This window comes from Tamandua tetradactyla, chromosome 12 (genome assembly GCF_023851605.1).
Source record: "Tamandua tetradactyla isolate mTamTet1 chromosome 12, mTamTet1.pri, whole genome shotgun sequence".
NCBI lineage: Eukaryota > Metazoa > Chordata > Mammalia > Pilosa > Myrmecophagidae > Tamandua > Tamandua tetradactyla.
The window spans coordinates 4,140,807-4,153,726 of record NC_135338.1 but is presented as its reverse complement, the minus strand read 5'-3'; the positions used below and the strand labels follow the sequence as shown (position 1 = coordinate 4,153,726).

Below are 12,920 nucleotides of genomic sequence, written 5' to 3'. Positions count from 1 at the left end.
ACTGTCAGTTCAATTCCATTCGTCTATATTTTCCATGTATTTTTCTCATGAAGAGGTATAGACTTTGTCAGATGCCTTTCCTGCATCATTTGAGATGGTCCTGTGGTTTATTTCCTTCTTTCTGTTAATGTGGTGTATTACATTTATTCTCTTTCTTATGTTGAATCACCCTTTCATACTTGGGATAAATCCCACCCTTGCATACCTGGGATAAATTTAGCAGGGTCTCTGGGAACTGATTGACAACACAAAGTGCATGAACATTTGCATCATGGGTGAAGAGACGGAAAAAGGGGCAGAAAGAGTATTTGAGGAAATAATGGCAGAGAACTTCGAACTCTTATGAAATGCTTTGAATTCCCTGTGGAAGAAGCACAGTGTACCCCCAACTGAATAAATCCGAGTAGATCAACTTAAAGACGCATACTAATCAGAATGTCAGATGCCAGAGATAAAGAGAGAATTCTGAAAGAAGCAAGAGTAAAGTGATTCATAACATACAAGGGGTGCCTGATAAGACTTAAGTGCTGATTTGTCATCAGAAAACATGGAGGCAAGAATGCAGTTGGTATGATATATCCAAGATACATCATACCCTGAAAGAGAAAAATTGCCAGCCAAGAATTCTATTTTTGGCAAAACTGTCCTTTAAAAATGATGAAGACTTTAAGATATTCACAGATAAGCAGGAACTGAGAGAGTTCATTAACACGAAACCTGTCCTATAAGAAATACTAAAGGGAGTCCTGCAGGCTGAAAGGAAAGGAAAGAAGAGATGGGCTTTGAGGAGAGTGTAGAAATGAAAATTACTAGTACGAGTAACTTAAAGGGTAAAAAAGAGACAAAAAATAAGATATGGCATATAAAACTACAGGATAAAATGGTTGAAGTAAATATTGCCTTTACTGTAATAACACTGAATGTTAATGGGCTAAACTTCCCAGTCATGACACGACTGACAGAATGGATAAAAAAATGTGAGCCATCTATATGCTGTCTACAAGGGACAGCAAGAATACAAATGGGTTGAAAGTGAAAGGCTGATAAAAGATATTCCATGCTAACAGTAACCAAAAAAAAATTGGGGTAGCTATACTAATATTGGGCAAAATAGACTTTAAACACAAAGCTGATAGAAAAGATAAATGCATTATATAGTAATAAAAGGGGCAATCCACCAAGAAGAAATAACAATCATAAATATATATGCACCTAACTAGGGTGCCCCAAAATACATAAGGCAAACACTAGCAAAACTGAAGGGAGAAATAGATGTCACTACAATAATAGTTGGAGACATCAGTGAACCACTCACATCAATAGAACAGCTAGATATAGGATCAGTAAGGAAATAGAGAATTTGAATAATTTGATAAATGAACTGGACCTAACACATACACAGAACAGTGTACTCAAGACAGCAGGATGTACCTTCTTCTCAAGTGCTCATGGATCATTCTCCAGGATAGACCATATGTTGGGTAGCAAAACAGGTCTTAATAAATTTGAGAAGATTGAAATTATGCATAGCCCTTTCTCTGATCCTAATGGAATGAAGCTAGAAGTCATCAACAGGCAGAGGACTGGAAGATGCACATGGTTATGGAGGTTAAACAACACATTTTTTAAACAGTAGGACAAAGAAGAAATTGCAAGAGAAATTAGTAAATATCTTGAATGAATGAAAACAACAACACAACCTAGCAAATCTTATGGGTTGCAGCAGAGGCAGTGCTGAGAGGAAAATTTATAGCCCCAAACACTTTCATTAAAAAAGAAGACAAAAAGAGGGTGGTACGATGGTGGCTCAGTGGCAGATTTCTCACCTGCCATGCCAGAGACCCTGGTTTGATTCCCGGTGCCTGCCCATGCAAAAATAAATGGAAGAAAAAAAAGAACTAAAATCGAAAACCTAATTGTACATCTGGAAGAACGAGGAAAAGGACAGCGAACTAATTTCAGACCAAGCAGAGGGAAAGAAATAACAAAGATTAGAGCAGAAATAAATGAAATTGAAAACAAAAAACAATAGAGAGGATCAACAAAACCAAAATCGATTCTTTGAGAAGATCAACAAGATTGCCATGCCCTTAGCTAGACAAGGAAAAAAAAGATATAAATTAACAAAATCAGAAATGAGAGGGAGGACATTAAGACTAACCCCACAGAAATAAAAATGATCATAGGAGGATACAATGAATAACTATGCCAACAAACTACTCAATTTAGATTTAATGGACAATTTTCTAGAAACACAGGAACAACCCACACTGAGTCCAGAAGAAATAGAAGACCTCAACAAACCAGTTACAAGTAAAGAGATTGAAACAGTCATCAAAAATTTACCAACAAAGAAAAGCCCAGGACCAGATAGTTTCACAGGTGAATTCTACCAAGAAGAATTAATATTAATCCTGCTCAAACTTTTTCAGAAAATTGAAGTTATACTTCCTAACTCATTTTATAAAGTCAACATCACCCTAATACTAGAAATACAGGAAAGGAAAAGTACAGATTGATCTCTCTTATGAATTAGATTAAAAATCCCTCAACAAACTACAGGCAAATTCAATCCAACTACGTATTAAAAGTGTTATACACCATGCCACTTTGCTGAACTCATGATTAAGTCTAGCAGTTTTGTTGCAGAGTTTTCAGGACTTTCTAGGTAAAGGATCATATCATCTGCACATAGTGAAAGTTTTACTTCTTCCTTCTGATTTGAGTGTGTTTTATTTCTTTTTCTTGTCTAACTGCTCTAGCAAGAACTTCCAGTACAGTGTTGAATACCAGTCATGATACCGGGCATCCTTGTGTGGTTCCCGATCTGAACAAAAAAGATTTCAGGATTTCACCAGTGAGGATAATATTAGCTGTGGGTTTTTCATAAATGCCCTTTATCAAGTTGAGAAAGTTTCCTTTTATTCTTAACCTTTGAACTATTTTATCAGGAAGGGATGCTGGATTTTGTTAAATACCTTTTTGCATCAATCAAGCTGATCATGTAATTCTCCTTGCCTTACAAGGGGGTGCCATGAGGTGGTTGTGGCCACCTGGACACAAGGCCCCTTCCTCCCAACTGGACAATCTTAAGCTTTGGCCCGGGCTCCTTTGTGGGGCCCGCCCCTGGTTTCTCTAGGTCCCGCCCTTCTGACCTGTTTCCCCAGAAGATGGTCTTTCCTTTGAAGGGCCAAAGATGCCTCCAGGCCTCTGGGTCATGGTGGGACTACTTGGCTGATATTGCCCATCTGCTGACATGTGTCTTCATTGGGATTTGGGGGCCTGTTTCAGTTTGCTAAAGCTGCTGAAATGCAAAATACCACAAATGGGTTGGCTTTTTCAGAGGAAATTTATTAGGTTATAAATTTATAATTCTATGGCCATAAAAATATCCAAACTAAGGTATCAACAAGAGGATATGTTCACTGAAGAAAGGCTGATGGTATTTGGGGTTCCTCTGTCACATTGGAAGGCACATAGTGATGTCTGCTGGCCCTTCTCTCCTGGGTTGGTTTCAAAATGGCTCTCTCAGAAAGAAATGTTCTTTCTTTCTTAGCTTCTCTCAGCTCTCTCCAAAATGTCTCTCCCTTAAAGGACTCCAGCAAGTGGATTAAGACCCTCTTGAATGGATGGGGCCACATCTCCATGGAAACAGTGTAATCTGAAAAAGCCCTACCAAACAATAAGTCTACCCCCACAAGACTGGATTAAAAGAACCTAGGCTTTTCTGGGGTATATAGCAGATTCAAATCAGAACAGGGCCTCACCCTTCCAGTGGAGGCTTCTCTCATAGGGTCCTGGGGCTTGTGGCCTTGGAGTTGGTGCAGGCAAATGGTTGGTGAGTGGTAGGCGACTGGGACAGGGCCTGGGCATAGGGAAGGGTCAGGGGGTCGAGTTATCCTTGTCCTTGGTGCTGTGTTTGAGGATGTAAGTGAACTCCATGTGATTGAAGTTGCCTTTCTTATCTTTGTGTGTCTCACAGTACATCTCATCTACTTCCTTGTCTGTGAACTTGGCACCTATGGTGATGAGCAGCTCTTGTAGGTATTCCTCACACATGAAATCTGATGCCTGTCATTGAAGTGTGTGAAGGCATTGCACATCCCATTCTTGGGGTTGGTGCCATTCAGCTTTTCCCTGTACATGGTAAGGAACACAAGTCGATGGGCCCTGCCCATCGTGCCCTCTAGGTGCTTGTCTGTGGAGTTCTTCCACAGTACAGCCATCGTGTCATGCGGGTCTTCTGATCAGTGAAGGCATCGCTGTTTTGGTTGGTCATGTGGAAGGCCTTCTTATACTCTTGGATCTGGGACTGGTCAGATCTCAAAGAGACATTAGAATTGGCCTGTTGTGGCTACTTCTTGGTGATCTTGGCTCTGACCTGCTGGCTGGACATACTGACTTTAGGTGGAGAGGGCAAAGTTTCTCTGCAGGAAGGGCTGTTGCAGAGAAGACACTTGGTGTGTGTAGCTGGGCTCTGATTTGTATATTCTTGTCTTTCATTAAACCTGGGAATATTTTCACTACCATTTCTTCAAATTTTCTGTCTCTTTTCTCTCTTCTCTTGGACTCCCAGAATGCATATACTGCTCTGCTTTTCCATTCACTTTTTTCATTGCTTTTCCTTTCTCCTCAGATCGTATAATTTCAATTGTCATGTTTAATTTTGCTCATTTTTCTGTTGCTCAAATCAACTTATGAATCTCCTTGTTGAATTTTTCATTTTGGTTACTGTTCTTTTAACTGTACTATTTCGATTTGCGTCTTTGAAAAATAATTTTTATCTTTTTATTGGTAGTCTTACTTTTTTCACAAGTTGTTTTCCCAATTTCCTTTAGTTCTTTTTCCATACTTTTCTTTGTCTCTTTCAGCATATTTAAAATAGGTTTTTAAAAAAATCAGATCATTCTAATATCTGGGCTTCATCCAGGATTGTCACTTTATTTTTCTCTTTGAATGGGCCATCCTTTCCTCTTTCTTTGTAGGTCTTTGTGGTTATTTGTTGTAGAAATTTGAATATTATAAAATATGGAGTGCTTAATTCATTTTCATATCACCCTTGTGTGGGGCCATTCTAATCTTCTCTGTATCACTTCAATTTTAGCATATGTGCTGCCAAAGTGAGTAAGCACTGTGTGCATTTTCTAACTGGATTAAAGTTTGTGGAAATTAAGATTTTTAGTATTTTAATGTAATAGTGTCATGTAAATTAAAATATTACAAATAAGATTTAGGTCATGTCTTTAAATATAGATTTACTGTTTTGGAAGAAACATTTTGTGAGGTTATACCTGCAAGTATCAGTACTTTTCTTAGGAATGTTTGACTCCTTGACACTTGTTAGGATGTCCTTTTTAGTTGTGTTGTCAAATCATGTTCTCAGATTCAAATAGGAAAAAGCTGTCTGTTAGATACTCAAATTTATTTTTTAAATGTAAATTATTTTACTTTGTAGGTACCTAAAACAATAGCACCTTATTTTCCTTTAGGGATACAAGTATAAATAGAAAATAATTATATTATTCTCCAATTGTTTTTATCTACTAAGGGCATAAAATATTAGCTATAATGAATATATAATGATAGTCTCATTGGGTCAGTATGTATACTTATACGAGATATACTACTTATTATTAACTTTTCGAGAAAAAGTTAGTCATTGCCTTTTAAACCTTTGTTTTCTTTTTCCCCATTGTACTGTACAGAGTTACATTTTACTTTTGCATTTCCAGGGTATCAGCTTAAAATTCTCAATAAAAAATAAATTATTTTAAACATTCAGTAGTTTTTTTTCTGCCATACCTGTACTCTGCCACAAGGAGTTTTGTATATTAAGAACAAACTTTCTTTTTTATTAGCTTTTATGTCTAATAGAGAATCAGTATTTTAAATGTAAAAAATGTAGTTTTTTAATGTTACTTTTTAGTAAACTCTTGGCAGTTTACTTTGTGTTTACTTGCTAGTCCCTGATATAATAAATGTGATGAGAAAAATTGAGTGGAAATTAAATGTAGAGATTTTTATGTTTTTGTTTTCCAAATTTTCACGCATTTAAGCCTGTCTTCAAAGAAAATGAGACTTAATAGTGATTTATTTGTTACTGATATTTACTAATAACTGTACATTTTCAGGCTTTCTCATATATTAAATAAATATTAAGTACTTTCTCTTTTCCAAGGCTGCTGATTCCCAAAGCTGCATCATTGTAAGAATTCTCTGGGATCCTTATTTAAAATATAAATTTCTGTGTCTTACTTTTGATTTTCCGGGGAGTTAGTTACCTAGTCATTTTTTATGCCAGCTATCTAGACAAGACTTATGCAGATTTAGAGAACACTATATTAGGAATACAAAAGTAAATATGGCAGTCCTATGAAAATTATAGCAGAGCAATTATTTTTAGCTTTTCTTTTGAGGAATTCAGTTAGTTTTTTCTCTCGTTTTTACAAGAAAGAAAAGGAAAGTTGAGATTTAGGAAGATATTCCTTTATAATTATGGTGGGCAGGTTGGTTTCATGCTATTTGTTAAATGAGGTATCTCTTAAAAAAATAGTTTGATATGAAAAGGTTGCTTAAATTTTGCAAACTAATTCTAGTGCTTCAGCTCACTTCATGAAGCCAATGACCTTCATGAAGCCAATAGTTTTGGTGAGTATATCCTAAATATTGATGAATTTTTGCAAGGTCAGCATGAAGGGAAAATTGTTTAGGAGGTTCCAAATGTATAAATGGTTTCAGAAATGTTTTATTAAGCAGCCATGAAGTCTAACTGAGGAAGGATCTAAATATTAGTTCTTTTAGGAAAGTGGAATATGATGGCTGATCAGTTCTGTGAAGATGAGGATAGAAGCCTGTGCAAAAGTACAGGCTAAACACAGTGCTGTTTGTTTTGTCATAAGGATTGATAGGAAGTTGGCAGACTCAGTTAATTTAAAATTAGAAGTAGCTTAGCAGTCATCTTTCTAGTTCTAGTCCACCTGCCTTCTCCTTCTCCCCCCCTTTTTGTAACAGATGGGGAAACTGAACTCTAAAAAAGCCTGTACAGCTCTATATTCTTTTTTTTAAAAAAATAATTCCTAGTTAAGAATTATCCAATTAAATTTTGATTACTTGTTTGTTAAATAAAACTCTTGTTAATGCAGCCAGGTTGTAACTCACATCTATTTTATGTGTGAAATAGTAATACAATATTATCAAAATCTGTCTGATAGTCTTGGGGCAATTCTCTCCCTCTCTCTTTTTTCATATTTAATTATCTTTATTTTTTAACAACAAGCAATACAGTTAGAACCACCAGAAATGGACATCTTAGTATATCCATAGGCACATTCAAATGAAATATCCATTCAACCATTGCAAAGCTACGTTTGTGCGGTAAGTTTCATAATCCTATTTATAATTCAGGCAAACAAGAAAAAAATCTACAGATGCAGATATCAGAATTTCCTAAATTTTAAAAATTAAACACTAACTTAAATTCTCTTTGATTCCTATCAAAACTGTTTACATTCTCAAAATATCAATTAGAAAGTTATTATAAATAATAACTTCACTATAGTAATGACTTATGTTTCTGAACATTTTCAGTTTTTTAATTTCAAGAATATATAAAGATATGTTTTTACAGTTAAGTGAAAATCTTGTCTCTTATGACATCATAACATTTAAACTCTCTTATCTGATATTACTATAGCTACTCATTCTTTCATTTGGTAACAGCTTGCACAGAACATCTATTTCCATCATTTTACTTTCATTCTATTTGTATCCTTGGGTACAGATATCAGAATTTCCTAAATTTTTGAAAGTAAATTATTTTACTTTCAATCTATTTGTATCTTTGGGTATAAGATAAGTACCTTATGAGCAGCATATAGATAGATCATATTTTAAAATCCATTCTCTTAATCTGTGTCTTTTACTTGGTGAGTTAAGTCCATTAACTTTCAAAATCATTACTGTAAAGGCAGGTCTTGATTCTACCACCTTATCCTAGTTTTTATTTGTCAAATCTGTATCTTTTTTCCCTCTCTCAGTTTTTATCCTTTAAGTTACCCTTGCTAATACTCTTCAATTGTAGTTCTCTCTTAGTATTTACATTGCTAGGGTGTAAGCTTAATTTTTTTAATAAATTATTTTAAACATTCAATAATTATTTTTTTCCTGCCAATCTTATATTTTGCCACATCTTTATTCTTTGATTGTTAATCATATAAATGATGTTATAGTATTTGTTTTTAAAAAGCTGTTTTACTGATATATTCACATACCATATAATCCATCCAAAGTGTACAATCAATGGCTTTTAGTATAATCACAGAATTCTGTATTTATCATCACAATCAATTTTAGATCATTTTCATTTTTCCAAAAAGAAAAACCCCATACCCCTTAGCAGTCACCTCTCAATCCCTCTATCCTTTACCAGCCCTATATAACCACTAATCTCATTTTGTGTCTATAGTTTCATTTTATATAGTATTTGTTATTTGAGGTATAATCAGATATGAATTAGGAATCCTAAATGATTTGTACTGTTTATGCCATGAAATGATTGGAGGAGAACTTACTTTTATAGTATTTTTGTTTTTCATGTTTCATTTTTAACACTTATATCAGGAAATACATGTTGTATACATATATATATTCCCCACAAAAAGGCAAGAGAATGTAAAATTTCATGGAGTTGATTAACAATGTTTTGGAGTATTAGGTTTTGCTTTCATTGATTGGGATATGTAAAAAACAGAATTTTTAGATGAAGAAAAATGATTGTATATCTCACTCAATTTCTTTGTAGAACATAAATATGATAGTGGCTGTATCATTGAAAATTAATGAGGACTTCATCAATATGGTGCAGTGCCTCTGCATCACTGATTTATGTATATTTGATGAGCCTGCTATTCTAGTTTCAGGTAAACTGTGTGTGGCATTAATTCTGTTTCACTTAGAAAAATTTATTCAATTAGAATATAAATGTCTTGAAATCTACTGTGTTATGTATAATTTCTTCATATGTCATTCTACAGTGTTTAATTTCCGGCTATAACTAACTTGTCTTTAAACAAACAAAACATCAGTTTTTAGTACTGTCTTAGATAATGATATAAAAATATATTGTATTCAATTTTATTTTTTGCTACAAATTTCGTGGTAGAAAATCTGGAAAAAAGGTTTTAAAAATAATATGATTGGTGTCTAGAGTGAAATGGCAGATATTATATTTTTGAGATCTCTTGGGAAAGTATACATGAGACATATATTAGGTATAGATTTCCATATTCTTTGGCATTAGTAGTATAATTTTTTTTTTTTTGGCATGGGCAGGCTCTGGGAACAGAACCTGGGTCTCCGGCATGGCAGGCGCAAATTCTGCCACTGAGCCACTGTTGCACTGCCCAGTAGTCTAATTTTAGTCATTTTATTTTAAGAGTGTCTGTTTTGTTAGTTTTATTGAAAAGGTGCTATGAGATAATGTCAAAAACATTTTAACAAAAAAATTGCACATAATACTTTTATGAGTAGTTATTTTAATTTCTAATTTCTGATTCTTATGTGTATGTATGCCTATACACAAAACAGAAATAAATAAAGTAGTGGTAATTCTTGTGGAACCTGAATTTGCTGAGCTACATGTTACTTTCTTTTCTAAAAATGCTAGTATTTCCAATCAAATAAATGCCTATTTGATATCTTTAAAATTGTTTCAAAAGTATGGTGTTAGCATATGCAAAATATTTATCCATATTTGTTCTATGACCATTCAGTTGATACCAAAGGGCTTGAGATCTCTTAAGTTGAGGGTAATAAGCAGAATTTTCAATACAAAAAATTTCTTACTCACAAGGTGGTTTATTTCCAGGATTTAAAATGTAATATGTTGCATGAAAAAGTTAGAATGGGCATTACCTGAATACCCCAAAAGAGTGAGATCAAAGAATGCTGGTGGTAATACAGAAAAGATAGGGTTTAACAAGTGAGTATGATTGCTGAATGATTATATTGCATTTCTTTTAGTCTCCAGTATCTTAGCTAGAAGTAAAAACCTATAATTGTGGAATTGTAACCCATAACTAAACTCTGAAATCTGTTCTACAACTAATTACTATGATGTGCTTTGAAATTTATTACTTTTTTGTATGTATGTTATTTTACACAAAAAAGAAAAAAAAAGTCAACTGTGATGATAAATGCACAGCTATAGGATGATATTGTGAATCATTGGACGATTATATGGAGTGAAATATATATATCAATAAAAATGTATGTTGCAATAGATATTTCTTTTTGCATTATTAAGGACATGAATGTCTTTTTATGTCTAATAAACATAGCTTGTGCATCCATTAACATTTCATTCCTTTTGAGGTTAATTGCAAGAAACGATCTTTTTAATATGTTGCAACTAAATGCCAAAACATGCAATTTGTAGTAGGAATGGTTTCAGTAATACTAAATTAGCATAACTAATATAAATTTAGTGTTTGTAGTTCCCCCTTGGGGAGAACATTATTTGTGTCTCTTGTTTGCTGTATGTATTTAGAATTTATATTATTTGGAATTATAATGGAGACTAAAGTTTAAATATTATATGTAGAAGCCATATACTGAAAACATATGGCTGAAATAGACCGATTAATAAAATACCTCACAGCGGGCAATTATATGCATGTGTAAATTCATATATATATATACATGTATTTTTTTTTTTTTACCAAAAGGTAGAACCAGAAATTGAATCTGTGCTTTTTAATTGTTTTTTTTTCCTATTTTTAGGATTGTGTTTCCACTTGCTGTATTCATTTATGTTTTTTTTTTTTGACATGGGCAGGCTCCGGGAACTGAACCCAGGTCTCTGGCACAGCAGGCGAGAATTCTTCCACTGAGCCATCGTTGTACCACCCCATTTATGGGTTTTTTTTTTTTTTTTCATTTAAAATTATGCTTTGAGAGAGTTTGGTGCAGTGGTTAAAAGCATCTCTTTAGATTCAAAAGAGTTCGTTTAAATCCTTGTGCTGCCACTTACTAGTTTTGCAGCCTTCAACAGGGTACTTAACCTTTCTGACCTTCAGGTTTCTAAATTTCTAAAAAGGTAATAAAAATAGAATTGTTCACTTTAAGCTTGCCATGAAGATGAAATTCAAGACAATTTGCGCAAAGTGTTTGACGTGTTGTGCCTAACACTTAGCAGCTAATATTCACTGGGTACTTACTATGGTTATTATTAGGAGTGATAAAGTAAGTAGTATTTATTCTTGTGAAAAAATATAAAATATTTGCAATGACAGAAGATTTTAGGTGCACTCAGGGTACTGGTCAACCAATTGTGCTTACAGCTGACAACTTCCATACATAGGCATAAAAAAATTAAACATAGTCCCTATCTACCAAAAATATACTCCTCCCCTGTCTCCTGTTCCACGATTACATCTAATCTATTTTAATCTCTGCAGATTTACTATTTCTAGTCATCTCTCTTGACTGATATTGTACAATATTTGTCCTTATGTGCCTTGCCTATTTCACTAGTTTTCAAGGGTCTTTTAAATTGTAGCATGTTTCAGAACATCATTCTTTCTATATGGCTGAATAATATTTCATTGTATATATGTACCACATTTTGTTTATCCAGTCTTTTGTTAATGAGCACTTAGGTTGTTTCAACGTTTTGGCCACTTTGAACAATGTTCCTGTAAGTTTTGGTATATAAGCGTGTAAGACTTTGTTTTCACTTTTTTTTTTGGTATCTACCTAGAAGTGGAATTCTTCTAAGTAATTCTCAATTTAATTTTTGAGGACCTGCCATATTGCTTTCTATACTGGCTACATTATTTTACATTCCCATCAACAGTGCACTAGAGTTCAAATTTCTCTGCATCATCAACAACACTTTCTTTTTTTTTTTTTTTTTATTATAGTTATTTTTGTGGGCATGTCAAGTGGTATCTCGTGGATTTGATGGCTGATGATGTTGAACGTTTTATATACTTATTGGCCATTTGTTTATCTTCTTTGGGAAAATGTGTATTCATGTCCTTTGCCCATTTTTAAAATGGGTTGTTTGTCTTTTTCATTGTTGGATTTAAAAGTTCCTCATATATTCTGGGTATTGATGTCTTATCTTGGCATATGATTGCAGCTCTTTTTTTCCATTTGATACTTTTTTTATTTTCTTAATAATGTCTTTTGATGTACAAAAGTTTTAAATTTCGATGAAGTCATTTTTATCTATTGTTCCTTTTGTTGCTCATGTTTTTGCTGTCCTATCTAAGAATCCATTATTGAATCCCAGGCAATGAAGATTTACCCCTGTATTATTTAGTAAGAGACTTCAAATTTTAGCTCTTTATTTAGATCTTTGATCCATATATAGATAATACATTTATATATATAAAATATTTTTTATTGATATATATTGACATACCATATGTGCTGGTTTGAAAGGATTTATGTACCCTACAAACCCATTTTTTAATCCTAATCAGTCGTGTGGGAGCAACGGTTTCTTCTAATCCCTATTCAGTACTATAGATTGGAAATTTTATTACATCATTTCCATGGAGATGTGACTCAATCAATGTGGGTATTAAACTTGATTAGATGGAGACATGTCTCCACCGTTCTACATGGGTCTTGATTAGTTGTCTGGAGTCCTATAAAAGAGAAGACATTCTGGAGAGAGTTCATTTTTGAGAATGAGGAGAGAGCCGCAGAACCCTGACAGAAGGACGAGAGGACCACGGAGTTCACCAGCCAGCGACCTTTGGAGATGAAGAAGGACAATGCCTGCAGGGGAGCTTCATGTAGCAAAGTCCTGGAGAGAAAGCCAGCAGACGCTGTCGTGTTCACCATGTGCCCTTCCAGCTGAGAGAGAAATGGTGAACGTCATCTGCCTTCTTGAACTAAGGTGTCTTTCC

The 12,920-nt window shown here is 34.0% G+C and overlaps 1 protein-coding gene, 1 non-coding gene and 1 pseudogene across 2 annotated transcripts in view; 1 reads left to right on the top strand and 2 right to left on the bottom strand.

The window, feature by feature from the left end:
* The window catches only part of MNAT1 (MNAT1 component of CDK activating kinase), a 340,377-nt gene that overhangs the window by 14,316 nt on the left and 313,141 nt on the right, over positions 1–12,920 (top strand). The window lies entirely within an intron of this gene.
* Positions 3,883–4,396, bottom strand: LOC143652622 (myosin regulatory light polypeptide 9 pseudogene; annotated as a pseudogene).
* LOC143652771 (U6 spliceosomal RNA) lies at positions 5,023–5,132 on the bottom strand. The gene has a single exon (XR_013160833.1). It is a non-coding gene; the product is annotated as a U6 spliceosomal RNA (small nuclear RNA).